The sequence below is a fragment of the Balaenoptera ricei genome, chromosome 7, assembly GCF_028023285.1.
Source record: "Balaenoptera ricei isolate mBalRic1 chromosome 7, mBalRic1.hap2, whole genome shotgun sequence".
NCBI classification, from domain to species: domain Eukaryota; kingdom Metazoa; phylum Chordata; class Mammalia; order Artiodactyla; family Balaenopteridae; genus Balaenoptera; species Balaenoptera ricei.
Window position 1 is genome coordinate 17,410,580 of NC_082645.1, and position 13,837 is coordinate 17,424,416.

The 13,837-nt window shown below is 37.4% G+C and overlaps 1 protein-coding gene across 2 annotated transcripts in view; it reads right to left on the minus strand.

The window, feature by feature from the left end:
• ARHGEF4 (Rho guanine nucleotide exchange factor 4) overlaps window positions 1–13,837 on the minus strand; it is a 269,860-nt gene that overhangs the window by 29,723 nt on the left and 226,300 nt on the right. The gene's annotated exons all lie outside the window — the stretch shown is intronic.

The following is a 13,837-nucleotide window of genomic DNA, read 5'->3' on the forward strand; positions in this document are numbered from 1 at the left end:
CCCAGAGGCATGCGGGATCTTAGTTCCCCGACCAGGGATCGAACCCGGGCCCCCCTGCAGTGGAAGCGTGGAGTCTTAACCACTGGATCTCCGGGGAATTCCCTAGACTTTACTTTTTAGAACTGTTTTAGATTTATAGAATAATTGGGCAGACAGTACGAAGAATTCCCATACACCCCACACCAGTTTCTCTTATTAAGATCTTACATTGATAGGGTACATTACTCAGAATTAATGGACCAATATTGATACATTATTATTATTAATTAAAGTCCATACTTTTCTCAGTTTTTCCTTAATATCCTTTCTGTTCCAGGATCCCATATCACATTTAGTGATCTCCTCAGCTCAAGATTTTTGATTTAGGTTGCAAAAAGCCTTGCTTTTGCGTGCTTCTGAATGCTTTTTCATTCAGCAAATAAAACTTCACGACATCTATAGCACCAAATCTGAATCCCCTCTGCACCTCAAGGCTTACTCAGGGTTTTCTCACAGGAAAGACTGACCTTCTTTCGTCCTCCCCAGCCTCCCTGTTCTCTTACTGATGAGAGTAAAATAACTTTTACTGGGAATTTACAGTGTACCGCCTACTAACATATCAGATTCAAGCCTACTTGTGAAATAGGTATTCTTAGACACATTACACAGATAAAGACTTGGGGCTTACAGAGGTTAAGACACTTGCTAAGGTCTCACAGGCAGCCAGCAGCAGAGGCAGGATTAAAACTTGCCCAAATGCCCACACACTTCCCTGCACCTCTCTAGGGCCTCCGAACTGTCCGGCCTCCACACACAGCTGCTTGTTTCCCCGTGGCCTTCTCTCCCATGAGAGAGAAGGTCATGGGGAAACATGCTGCATGTGGCTGTTTGCTGCCATGGTTCCCTATTATTCAAAGAATTAGGGACCTCCCTGGTGGTCCAGTAGTTAAAACACCATGCTTCCACTGCAGGGGGCACGGGTTCGATCCCTGGTCGGGGAACTAAGATCCCACATGCTGCATGGCGTGGCCAGAAAATAGGAAAAAGAAAAAAAAAAGAAGCAAAGAAACAAAGAATTAAGTTCCAGGGAAATCAGTCAAGTAGGCCTTCATGTAGAAAAGATGCTTTCTGGTTATAATTATCAATACTTCAAAAAGCAATTACATTAAAAATATGTCATGTCATGCTTAGCAGTAAGTGAAACATGATTTTTGATACATGGCTATTTTATGTTAGACAAATGTGAAGTGGAAAATTTAGGTAATAACTTTGATTTTTTAATTTAACATAATGAGCCCACAATATAATAGTCTAGATCACAGACTTTTGTAATACTAATCCAAAGAAGGCAATGTTTTTACCAAATTACAAGTTTTGGTAAATCAATACAATATAATATAATGAAATTATGTCACATAATACTTTAATGAAAAAATTCATTTTCATCTCAGTACTGTGCAATGCAATAAAATCATATCATGCATTACTTTAATAATAATTTTCACTGCAAAAAATTAAACATCATGATTGTTCATGGTAGATTTAGCTGAGCAGTCATTTTTAACAAATTAAGCTTTTAAAAGCTTTTTAAAAAATGATACAGTTTCCTACTTTTAGTGTGTAAGCTGCTTAAGTTCAATGCAACAGGACAATCTTATGTATCTAAAAGATGTCTCTGCCCAAACATTTGAAGAATTAATGCCAACCCTTCTCAAACTCTTCCAAAAAACTGAAGAAGGAACACTTCCAATCTCACTTTATGAGTCCATAACTCTCCTGATACCAAAACCAGACAAAGACAACTTTTTCCGACAAGAAAACTACAGACCAATATCCCTGATGAACATTGATGCAAAAATCCTCAACAAAATACAACACATTAAAAGGATCATACACCATGACCAAGTAGGATTTATCCCTGGGATGCAAAGATGATTCAACGTGTGATAATCAATTAATGTGAAATAACACATTAACAGAATAAAGGATGAAAATCACATGATCATCTCAGTAGATGCAGAAAAAGTGTTTGACAAAATTCAACATCCTTTTCATGATTAAAAAATCTCAACAAACAAGTAATAAAAGGAAAGTACCACAACATAATAAAGGCCACGCATGAAAATTCTACAGCTAACATCATACTCAATGGTGAAAAACTGAGAGCTTTTCCTCTAAGATCAGGAACAAGACAAGGATGCCCACTCTCACTACTTCTATTCAGCACAGTACTGGAAATCCCAACCAAAGCAATAAGGGGAAAAAAAGATGTCCAAATTGGGAAGGAAGTAAAATTGTCCCTGTTTGCCAATGACATGATCTCATATACAGAAAACTCTGAATAGTCCATGAAACAACTGTTAGAAGTAATAAACGAATTCGGTAAAATTTCAGGATATGAAATCAATGTACAAAAATCAGTTGTGTTTCGACACACTAACAAAGACTTTCTGAAAAGGAAATTAGGAAAGCAATCCCATTTACAATAGCACAAAAAAAGAATAAAATACTTAGGAATAAGCTTAACTAAGGAGGTAAAAGACTTGTTTACTGAAAACTGTAAAATATTGAAGAGAGAAATAAAAGAAGACACAAATGGAAAGATATCCTGTGTTCATGGATTGGAAGATTTAATATTATTGAAATATCCATCCTACCCAAGGTGATCTACAGATTCAATGCAATCTCTATCAAAATCCATAAGGCATTTTGTTTTACAGAAATAATAAAAAAAAAAACCTCTGCAATTCATATGGAAGCACAAAAGACCACAAATAGCCAAATCAGTTCTGAGAAAGGACAGACAGCCTGATTTAAATATATTATGAAGTTATTCAAACAATATAGTACTGGCATAAAGACAGACATATAGACCAATGGAACAGAATAGAGAACCCAGAAATAAACCCACATGTATATGGTCAGTTAACTTACAACAAAGGAGCCAAGAATATACAATGGGGGAAAGATAGTCTCCTCAATAAATGGTATTGGGAAAACTAGATATCCACATAAAAAAGAAGAATGAAATTGGACATTTATCTTATACCTTAAAACAAAAATCAACTCAAAATGTCTTAAATGTAAGACCTGAAACTGTAAAACTCCTAGAAGAAAACATAGGGGAAAAGCTTCATGATATTTGTCTTGGCAATGACTTCATGGATATGACACGAAAAGAACAAGCAACAAAACCAAAAATAAACACGTGGGACTACATCAAACTAAAAAGCTTTTGCACAGAAAAGAAACAATCAACAGGGTGAAAAGGTAATCTATGGAATGGGAGAAAATATTTGCAGACCACATATCTGATAAGGGGTTAATCTCCAAAATATATAAGGAACTCCTACAACTCAATGCCAAAAAACCTAATAACTCAATTAAAAAATTGGTTAAGGACTTAAATAAGTATTTTTCAAAAAAAGACGTACAAATGGCCAACAGGTATATGAAAAAAATGCTCAAAGTCTCTAATCATCAGGGAAATGCAAATCAAAACCACAATGAGATAGTACCTCACACCTGTCAGGATGGCTATAATAAAACAAACAAACAAACAAACCCAAAAGAGGATGAGAGGAGAGGATGTGGAGAAATTGGAACTCTTGCACACTCTTGGTGGGAATGCAAAATGCTGTAGCTGCTATGGAAAACAGGATGGAGGGTCCTCAAAAAATAGAAAATAGAACTACCCTATGATCTAGCAACCTCACTTCTGAATATTTATCCAAAAGAATTGAAATCAGGATCTCAAAAAGGTATTAGCAGTCCCATGTTCATAGCAGCACTGTTCACAATAGCCAAGATGTGGAAACAACTTAAATGTCCAGCAGCAAATGAATGAATAAAGAAAATGTGGTATATACATACAATGAAATACTATTCAATCTTAAAAAAGAATGAAATTTTGCAATATGTAACAACTTGAGGACATTATGCTAAGTGAAATAAGTCAGTCACAGAAAGACAAATGCTGCATAATTCCACTTATAAGAGGTATCTAGAATCAACTCATAGAATCAAAGAGTGGAATGTAGTTGCCAGTGACCAGGAGGAGGGGCAAATGGGAGTTACTAATAAATGGGCATAAAGTTCCAGTTAAGCAAGATGAGTAAACTCTAGAGATCTGTGTACAGCATTGAACCTATAGTCAAAAATAATGTAATATACACTTAAAATTTTGTTAAGAGGGTATATCTCATGTTAAATGTTCTTAACCACAATAAAATAAAATTAAAAATAAAATTGTCTTTGCCTTATTGTGAAGTTGTCCTTAAATGAGGTAAGCATGTGAAGCGTTAATGTTTACTTCATGCAGGTTGAGCTTGCCAACACCAGTTTCAAGTTAAGTAACTTTTCAAATGTTGTTACATCTTCACATGCACAGTGGAACCCTAAATGTTAGCTGGTCTTTACATCTAACCTCATTCTTCTTGACCTTTTTTCTTGGAAGATCTGAACTTCTCTTCAGCTTAGATCCAACATTCATGCAGCCTTTCTTTCATTGTGGCAGAGGGGCTTCTCTTTAGTTGGGGCATGCAGGCTCCAGAGCACATGGGCTCAGTAGTTGCAGCATGTGAGCTCTCCAGTTGTGGCGCACAGTCTCCAGAACGTGTGGGCTCAGTAGTTGCGGTGTGCAGGCTTGTTGCCCTGTGGCATGTGGGATCTTAGTTCCCCAATCAGGGGCCAAACCTGTGTCCCCTGAATTGGAAGGCAGATTCTTAACCACTGGACCACCAAGGAAGTCCCCGACACCTTTTAAATAACAAATATAAATAAATATATTGCGAGACTGGAGAGACCTGAGGGAATTTGTGGTTTACACTAATCTTCATGATCATTTCTCCATAAATGCTGCTGTGGGTGTCTTATGCTCCTTCCTTCAGAGGAGCAAAAATTCTTCAATTTTAGCATTTAATATTTGAAGATATTGTATTTGTCATAAGTCCCAAGTAATTGCTGAGGTAATTCCTTTCACAGTGTTAATGGTTTTTTGAGTCAGAATAGTTTTTCCTGGATCTTGAAGATGTAGTATGTATATAAGCCTCTCATATTCTACATGTAAATGAAACATTGGTAGACTTCATTTCTACTGTTCTGTCCACAGAATTAACTGCAGAATGTTCTTGCAATATGTCTTGATTCATGCTGTATGAATATGTGATTTTGCAACAGAAGGCATTTCCCCCTCTGTGCTCTGAAGCCTATGGCTGTGTAACTGTCAGTGTGAGCTATCTGCGGTTGGCCACAACCCCTCTGGGTTCACATTTGGGTATTTGGACATTTTGGTGCTGCAGTCATTGTAATGGTTTGCCTTAAGTTGTTGAAGATGTGCTCTGGAGCTGGCATCCTGCTTGGTTAGGCAGTGCCAGATGACACAAAGCAGCACCTCCCCTGCCCCAGCTGGCTGGGCCCTGCCTCAGGTGGCTTTGGTCCTGGTGCTGAAAACTCACTTGAATTCTCCAGCTTGGAGATTTCTCTTCAACTCCTGGCTCACAGTTCCAACCACCTGCTTGCTCTTCTGCCTAGAGGCCTGACAGGTATCTCAAAGTTCGTATGACCTAAGCAGAACTGCCCATCCACCCACACCTGCTCGGCTCACAGGCATCTGTATCTCAACAGTCCACAACCGTGCTCTTCAGTTGCTCAAACTCAAACATACTACAAAAGAAAACTATCAAACCACAAAAGGAAAAACAAAGAAAGGAACAAAGAAGAAACACAAAATCAACTGGAAAACAAGGTTTAAAATCTCAATAAAATCATACTTATCAATAATTACCTTAAATGTCAATGGACCAAATGTTTCATCCAATCAAAAGACATAGAGTGGCAAACTGGATAATAAGATAAGAACCTACAATATACTGCCTATAAGAAACCCACTTTAGGGTGAAGGACACACATAGATTTAAAGTGAGGGAATGGAAAAAGATATTTCACGCTAATGGAAATGATAAGAAAGTGGCAGTAGCAATACTCATATCAGACAACATAGACTTTAAAATAAAGGCCATAAAGAAAGATAAAGAAGAACACTATATAATGACAAAAGAATCAACACATGAAAAGGATATTACACTCAACACATATGCACCCAGTATAAGTGATACAAATGAACTTGTTTACAAAACAGAAACAGACTCACAGACATAGAAAACGAACTTATGGTTACCAAAAGGGAAAGGGGGGAGGGACAAATTAGGAATCTGGGATTAGCAGACACAAACTACTATACATAAAATAGATTAAAAAGACAAGGTCCTACTGTATAGCACAGGGAACTACATTCAATATTTTGTAATAAACTATAATGGAAAAGAATATGAAAAAGAATAATATATATATATATATACAACTGAATCACTTTGCTGTACACCAGAAACTAACACAATACTGTAAATCAACTATAGTTCAACAAAAAATAAATATATGCACCCAATATAGGAGTACATGAATACATAAAACAAATACTAACAGACATAAAGGAAGAAATTGATGGGAATACAGTAATAGTAGATTTTAACATCCCACTGACATCAATGGACAGATCTTCCAGACAGAAAATCAATAAGAAACAGAGACCCCAAATGACACAACAGAACAGTTAGACTTAATTAATATCTTCAGGACATTACATTCCCCCCCCCCCAAAAAAGCCCCACCAGAATACACATTCTTTTCAAGCGCACATGGAACATTCTCTAGGATAGACCACATACTAGAACACAAAACAAGCCTCAACAAATTTAAGAGGACAGAAATTATTCAAGCATCTTTTCTGACCACCATGGCATGAAACTAGAAATCAACCACAAAAAGAAAAATGAGAAAAAAATGATCACATGGAGACTAAATAACATGCTATTAAAAATCAATGGCTTAATGATGAAATCAAAGAGGAAATTAAAAAATACCTTGAGACAAATGACAGTGAAAACACAACCACACAAAATCTATGGGATGCAGCAAAAGCAGTCCTAAGAGGGAATTTCATAGTGATACAGGCTTTCCTCAAAAAACAAAAAAAATCTCAAGTAAGCAACCTAACATACCATGTAAAAGAATTAGAAAAAGAAGAACAAACAAAACCTAAAGTCAGCAGAAGGAAGGAAACAAGAAAGATCAGAGAGGAAATAAATAAAACAGGAATTAAAAAAACAATAGAAAAAAATCAATAAAACCAAGAGCTGGGTTTTTGAAAGGATAAACAAAATTGATAAACCTCTGGCCAGGCTCACCAAGAAGGAAAGAGAGAGTACCCAAATAAACAAAATAATAAATGAAAGAGGAGAAATAATAAGGGACACTGCAGAAATACAAAAAAACCACAAGAGAGTACTATGAACAATTATATGCCAACAAATTGGACAACCTAGATGAAATGGTCAAGTTTCTAGAAACATATAGCCCACCAAAACTGAATCAAGAAGAAATAGATGATTTGGGCTTCCCTGGTGGTGCAGTGGTTAAGAACCAATGCAGTGGACACTGGTTTGAGCCCTGGTCTGGGAAGATCCCACATGCTGCAGAGCAACTGAGGCCATGTGCCGCAACTACTGACCTTGCGCTCTAGAGCCCGTGAGCCACAACTACTGAAGCCTGTGTGCCTAGAGTCCATGCTCCACAACAAGAGAAGCCACCACAATGAGAAGCTTGCACGCTGCAACTAGAGAAAGCTGCACACAGCAATGAAGACCCAACGCAGCCATAAATCAATCAATCAATCAATCAATCAATCAAAAAAAAAAACAAAAACAAAGAAGAAATAGTTGATTTGAACAGACCAATCACTAGAAGTGAAATAGAATCTGTAATTAAAAAAAAAAACTCCATGTAAACAAAAGTCCAGGACCATATGGCTTCACAGTGGAATTCTACTAAACATATAAAGAAGAACTTATACAGATCCTTCTCAAATTCTTCTAAAAGACTGAAGAGGAGGGAACACTCCCAAAGTCATTCTATGAAGCCACTATCACCCTGATACCGAAACCAGACAAAGACACTACCAAAAAAGAAAATTACAGGCCAATATCTTTTATGAATATAGATGCAAAAATCCTCAACAAAATACTAGCAAACCAAATCCAACAACACATGGAAAGGATCATACATGATGATAAAGTTGGATTCATTCTATGGTCACAATGGTGGTTCAACAGATGCAAATCTATCAGTGTGATATACCAAATCAACAGAAGAAAAGACAAAACCACAGGATCATCTCAATAGATGCAGAAAGATCATATGATAAAATTCAGCATCCATTCATGATAAAAACTCTCACCAAAGTGGGCATAGAGGGAACATATCTCAGCATAATAAAACTATTTATGACAAACCCACAGCCAACATAATACTCAATGGTGAAAAGCTGAAAGCCTTCCCACTAAAATCTGGAACAAGACAAGGATACCCGCTCTCACCACTTCTATTGAACATAGTATTGGAAGTTGTAGCCATAGCAATCAGATAAGAAAAAGAAATAAAAGTGATATAAATTGGAAGGGAAGAGGTAAAATTGTCATTAAATGCAGATGACATGATACTATATATAAAAACCCTAAAGACTACACACAAAAACTACTAGAACTGATAAATGAATTCAGCAAGGTAGCAGGATACAAGATTAACATACAGAATTCTGTTGCATTTCTCTACACTAACAATGAAATATCAGAAAGGGAATGTATAAAAACAATCACTTTTAAAATCATATAAAAATTTCTTAGGGATACACATGACTAAGAAGGTGAAAGACATATGCTGAGAACTATAAAACATTGATAAAGGAAACTGAAGATGTTTCAAAGAAATATAAAGATATTCCATGCTCTTGGATTAGAAGAATTAATATTGTTAAAACGGCCATACTACCCAAAGTAATCTACAGGTTTAATGTGATCCCTATCAAATTACCATGACATTTTTCAAAGAACTAGAACAAATAACCCTCAAATTTACATGGAACCACAAAAGATCCAGAATTGCCAAAGCAATCCTGAGGAAAAAGAACAATCTAGAGGCATAACTCTCCCAGACTTCAGACAATACAACAAAGCTACAGTAATCAAAGCAGTAATATTGATGTACCAATGCTATTGGCACAAAACAGAAATATTGATCAATGGAGCAGAATAGGAAACCCGGAAATAAACCCACACACCAACGGTAAATTAATCTTCGACAAAGGAGGCAGGAACATACCATGGAGAAAAGACAGTCTCTTTGGCAAGTGGTATTGGGAAAGCTGGACAGCTGCATATAAATCAATGAAGTTAGGACACTCTGTTACACCATACACAAAAATAAACTCTAAATGCCTTAAAGACTTAAATATAATACATGACACCATAAAACTCCTAGAAGAGAACATAGGCAAAACATTCTCTGACATAAATTGTAGCAATGTTTTTTAAGATCAGTCTCCCAAGGCAAAAGAAATAAAAGCAAAAATAAACAAATGGGACCTAATCAAATTTATAAGCTTCTGCTCAGCAAAGGAAACCATAGACAAAACAAAAAGATAACCTACGGAATGGGAAAAAATATTTGCAAATGATGTGACTGACAAGGGATTAATTTCCAAAATATACAAACAGCTCATACAACTCAATAACAAAAAACCAAACAACCCAATCAAAAAAAAAAAATGGGCAGAAGATCTAAATAGACATTTCTCTAAAGAAGACAACCAGATGGCTGACAGGCACATGAAAAGATGGTCAACATCTCTAATTATTAGAGAAATGCAAATCAAAACTACAGTGAGGTATCACCTCACACCAGTCAGAATGGCCATCATAAAAAGTCAACAAATAATAAATGCTGGAGAGGTTGTGGAGAAAAGGGAACCCTCTTGCACTATTGCTGGGAATGTAAATTGGTGCCACTATGGAGAATAGTATGGAGGTTCCTTACAAAACTAAAATTAGAGTTGCCATATGATCCAGCAATCTCACTCCTTGGCATATATCTGGGAAAGATGAAAACTCTAATTTAAAAAGATACATGCACACCAATATTTATAGCAGCACTATTTACAATAGCCAAGACATGGAAGAAACCTAAGTGTCCATCCACAGATGAATGGATAAATAAGATGTGGTACATATATACAATGGAATATTACTCAACCATAAAAAAGAATGAAATAATGCCATCTGCCACAACGTGGATGGACCTAGAGATTATTATACTAAGTGAAGTAAGTCAGAAAGAGAAAGACAAATATCATATGATGTCACTTATATGTGGAATCTAAAAAATGACACAAATGAACTTATTTACAAAACAGAAACAGACTCACAGACATAGAAAACAAACTTATGGTTGCCAAAGGGGAAAGGGGTTGGGGAGTGATAAATTAGAAGTTTGGGATTATAGATAAAGAACAAGGACAGGGAACTATATTAAATATCTTATAATAACCTATAATGGAAAAGGACATGAAAAAGAATACATATATATATGAAACTGAATCACTTTGCTGTACACCTGAAACTAACACAACATTGTAAATCAACTATACTTCAATAAAGAAAAATCTTGGAGCTCTCCTGGACTCCTCTCCTTCTCTCACAACTCACATCCTAATCTATCAGTCCTGGGTTCATTTTGTAATTCAGAACCCAGCCACTTCTCCTCCCTCCGCCAGTGACCCCTGGTGCAGGTCACATCAACTGCCCCCTCCTCCATGGAGTGACCCAGGAGCTTCCCAGCCCATCTCCCTGTTTGAGCCCTTGTCCTCCTCTACACAACAGCCAGAGTGGCCCTTGGTAAAATGCAATCAGATCGCATCACTCCTCTGCCTAAAACCTGCAAAGCCTGCCATTTAATTCAGAGTAAGAGTCAGAATCCTCGCCATGGCACCCAAAGTTTGTGGCCATTCTGGCCTCGCTTTCTCTCTCCACCCCCACCCACTGCAGCTCCCACGGGCTCCTGACCCCATCATCTGAAGACTAATCAGTTTGGGTGGAAGCTGCTGGTAACCATGTGGGCATTAACAGCACGCTGCGCTAGTCGGAGTGGTTGGTACAGAGGCACGTGCTTAAGGTCCTGACGTTCAGGGCTCAAGTTCTGAAATATTGCTGGAAACATCCAGACTTTCCAGAAATTGCATTTTGTTTTCTCATCTGCTACCATCCTGCCTATCAACACTGACACTGTCTATTCAAATGAACATATCCTTTCAGACAGATGAAATAAATTTGCCCAAGGCTTCTTTTCTCCCACTGTCAAAATATTTTCCATACAAGTCCTGTTCATGGGCTTGCACACTGCTGCAACTTAGAATAACCTGCGGGAGGGGAAAGGGGTTCAGGTTGGGATAAAGAGGGCTGAAAAGACCAGGTGTGCTAAAATGCCTGGAGTTTTTGTTTTTTTTTTCTTTTGGCTGCCCCGTGCAGCTTGTGGGATTTTAGTTCCCCGACCAGGGATTGAACCCAGGCCCTCAGGGCACTCAGCAGTGAGAGCATGGAGTCCTAACCACTGGACCGCCAGGGAATTCCTATAAAATGCCTGGACTATTTTGTTTTACTATCAAGGGAATGTATTTTAAACCTTTTCAGGTTCACGTTCAACAAATATTTTCATTTACTCCTCTGTCATGTGAACTATGTTATTTGTCTTCATTTTACATGAGAGAAATGCTGCATCCTGGAGAGCTTTACCAGGTCACAGAGAAAATGGCAACAGAATTCAGACACGAGGCTGAGTCCTGTGGCTTCAGGTCTGTGTAGTTTCCAACACACACACACACACACACACACACACACACACACACACACACACACTTCTCTGCTCTACCGATTTGCCCATGTCCTTTTTCTTTTCTTCCTGAAGATCTGTCCAAAATTAACTTAAAAAGACTTTCCATTCTGGATCTGCTTTTAAAACACAAACATGAATTTGGTATCTAAGGCAGAAAGATATAGGGTTCTGTAAGGATGTTAACTTCCTTTCATTATACTCCAAAAGTGCAAATAAATGAATCTCCTTACAGGAGTAACACTTGCTCTGACTTACCCATCCTTGATTATTCTACTTAGACAAAGGCATTTAAGGTCAAGCAAAACTTAATTTGCCATGGCAGAGACTGTCAAAATCGCTCTCTCAACCACTCAATAAATTAAACACTTATTTTATCTCAAGGGCTCCCGTAATAGTGAATGACTTCTATCAGACAAACTCTCCCACAGACAACTATACCCACTGAAAAAATATAAAACTGCTATCAGATGGCACTGGGGAACGACCTAAAACAGCCCCTCCCATTACTCTTGCCAGGGGTTTATCAATTTTAGACTTGAAAAAATGATTAGACTTTGCAAAGGAACAATTTTTTTTAATCCTCTCTATCATATGTTTACTTTTCATTTAATTAATCTCTTCTCTCATGTTTAGTATTTCCTCCTTTCTACTTAACTTTGAGTTTAACTTGCTGTTCTTCTTCTTACTTCTTTAGATGGATACTCATATCTTGGATGTAATACTTGGTGATCCACGGAGGTATTGGTTCCACTGTGCTTGACAGAACACACTTGGAATACTATGTCCTGTACTTGGCCACATAGTTCCAAGAGGAGCCCTGACAAATACGAGCATGTCTAGTAGAAGGTAGCTAGGACAATGACATGTCTGTGAACATCAGGAAATACTGAGAGTTACCCTGGCAAAGGGAAGACTTGAAGGCAGGGGAGATGAGGGGAATGGTTTTCAGATGTCTGCAAGGCTGTTACATTTAAGACAAATAAAACTTCATGTGAATTACTTTAAAGAATGAACAATAGAGAAAAGCTACAGGAAGGCTGACTGTGTCCCAGCATCAGGAAGAAGCCTTTCCCAAAGCAGTAAAGTTTTACAAAATTAAAATTAAAGTGTTCAATCAGGGATGAGAGGGTGACATCTGACAGGAGTAATAATGAAGGGTTCTTGCCTGTTGTTAATGTTAAAGCAGAATGGCCTTTAGCTTTCTCTGTGATACTCTTCTCCTAAGCCGAAAACTAGCCTTAGTTCTGTGAACATAACTACCATAGCCTGCTTATCCCAGGAGTATAAATAAACATAAACAGTGCCATTGGATGAAAGAGGGGACCTCTGGACTGGATCACATGGCCAGTGCTTTCCTAGCAGAGGAATACACGCTATGCTCTGAGAAGAAAGTGGGGAGGCCAAGTTGGGGTCAGCCAAAGGTAGCCCTGAGGACAGATTTTTAAAATCAGTTTCTGTTCTCCATCCTGCCTAGTCATTACCAGCCAGAATCTAGGGCACCTTATTAAAAAAATCCTGCATATAAAGTCCTGATTGCAGATGAACAGAAGAAGGAAAGGATTTAGAAAAGGATTCATTGCAAGATTCCTTTCAATGGTAGGCAAACCGCTCCCACCTCCAGTGCATTTAGAAGGCAGCTCAGCTTTTCTTTCTTTTTTCTTATTATGAAACAAATAGATTTTCATTGTAAAAATTTTTAAACAGTGAGTATATAAAGTGAATAGTGGAAGATTGCCCACCACACTCCCTCTATAAAACGCTATCAATAATTTGGCATATATCTTTCTAATCCATATTCTGTACACACATATATACACACGTGTCAAGGTTCAACTTTTCAAAATTTAACTTATATACAAATCCATATGTATATGATTCATACCATTAAGGAAAAATGAAACCAGTGAGCATTGAATGTTTATTAAATTGCAGGCATTAAGCTACGCATTTTACGTCACTTTTCTTGTTTAATTCTCCTAACAACCCATTTTAAAGCTGAGAAAATGGAGGCAAAGAAAAGTTAAGTGATTTTCCTAGTAAGTGCTTGAGTCCAGATTTGAACCCAGGACTGTCTGAATTA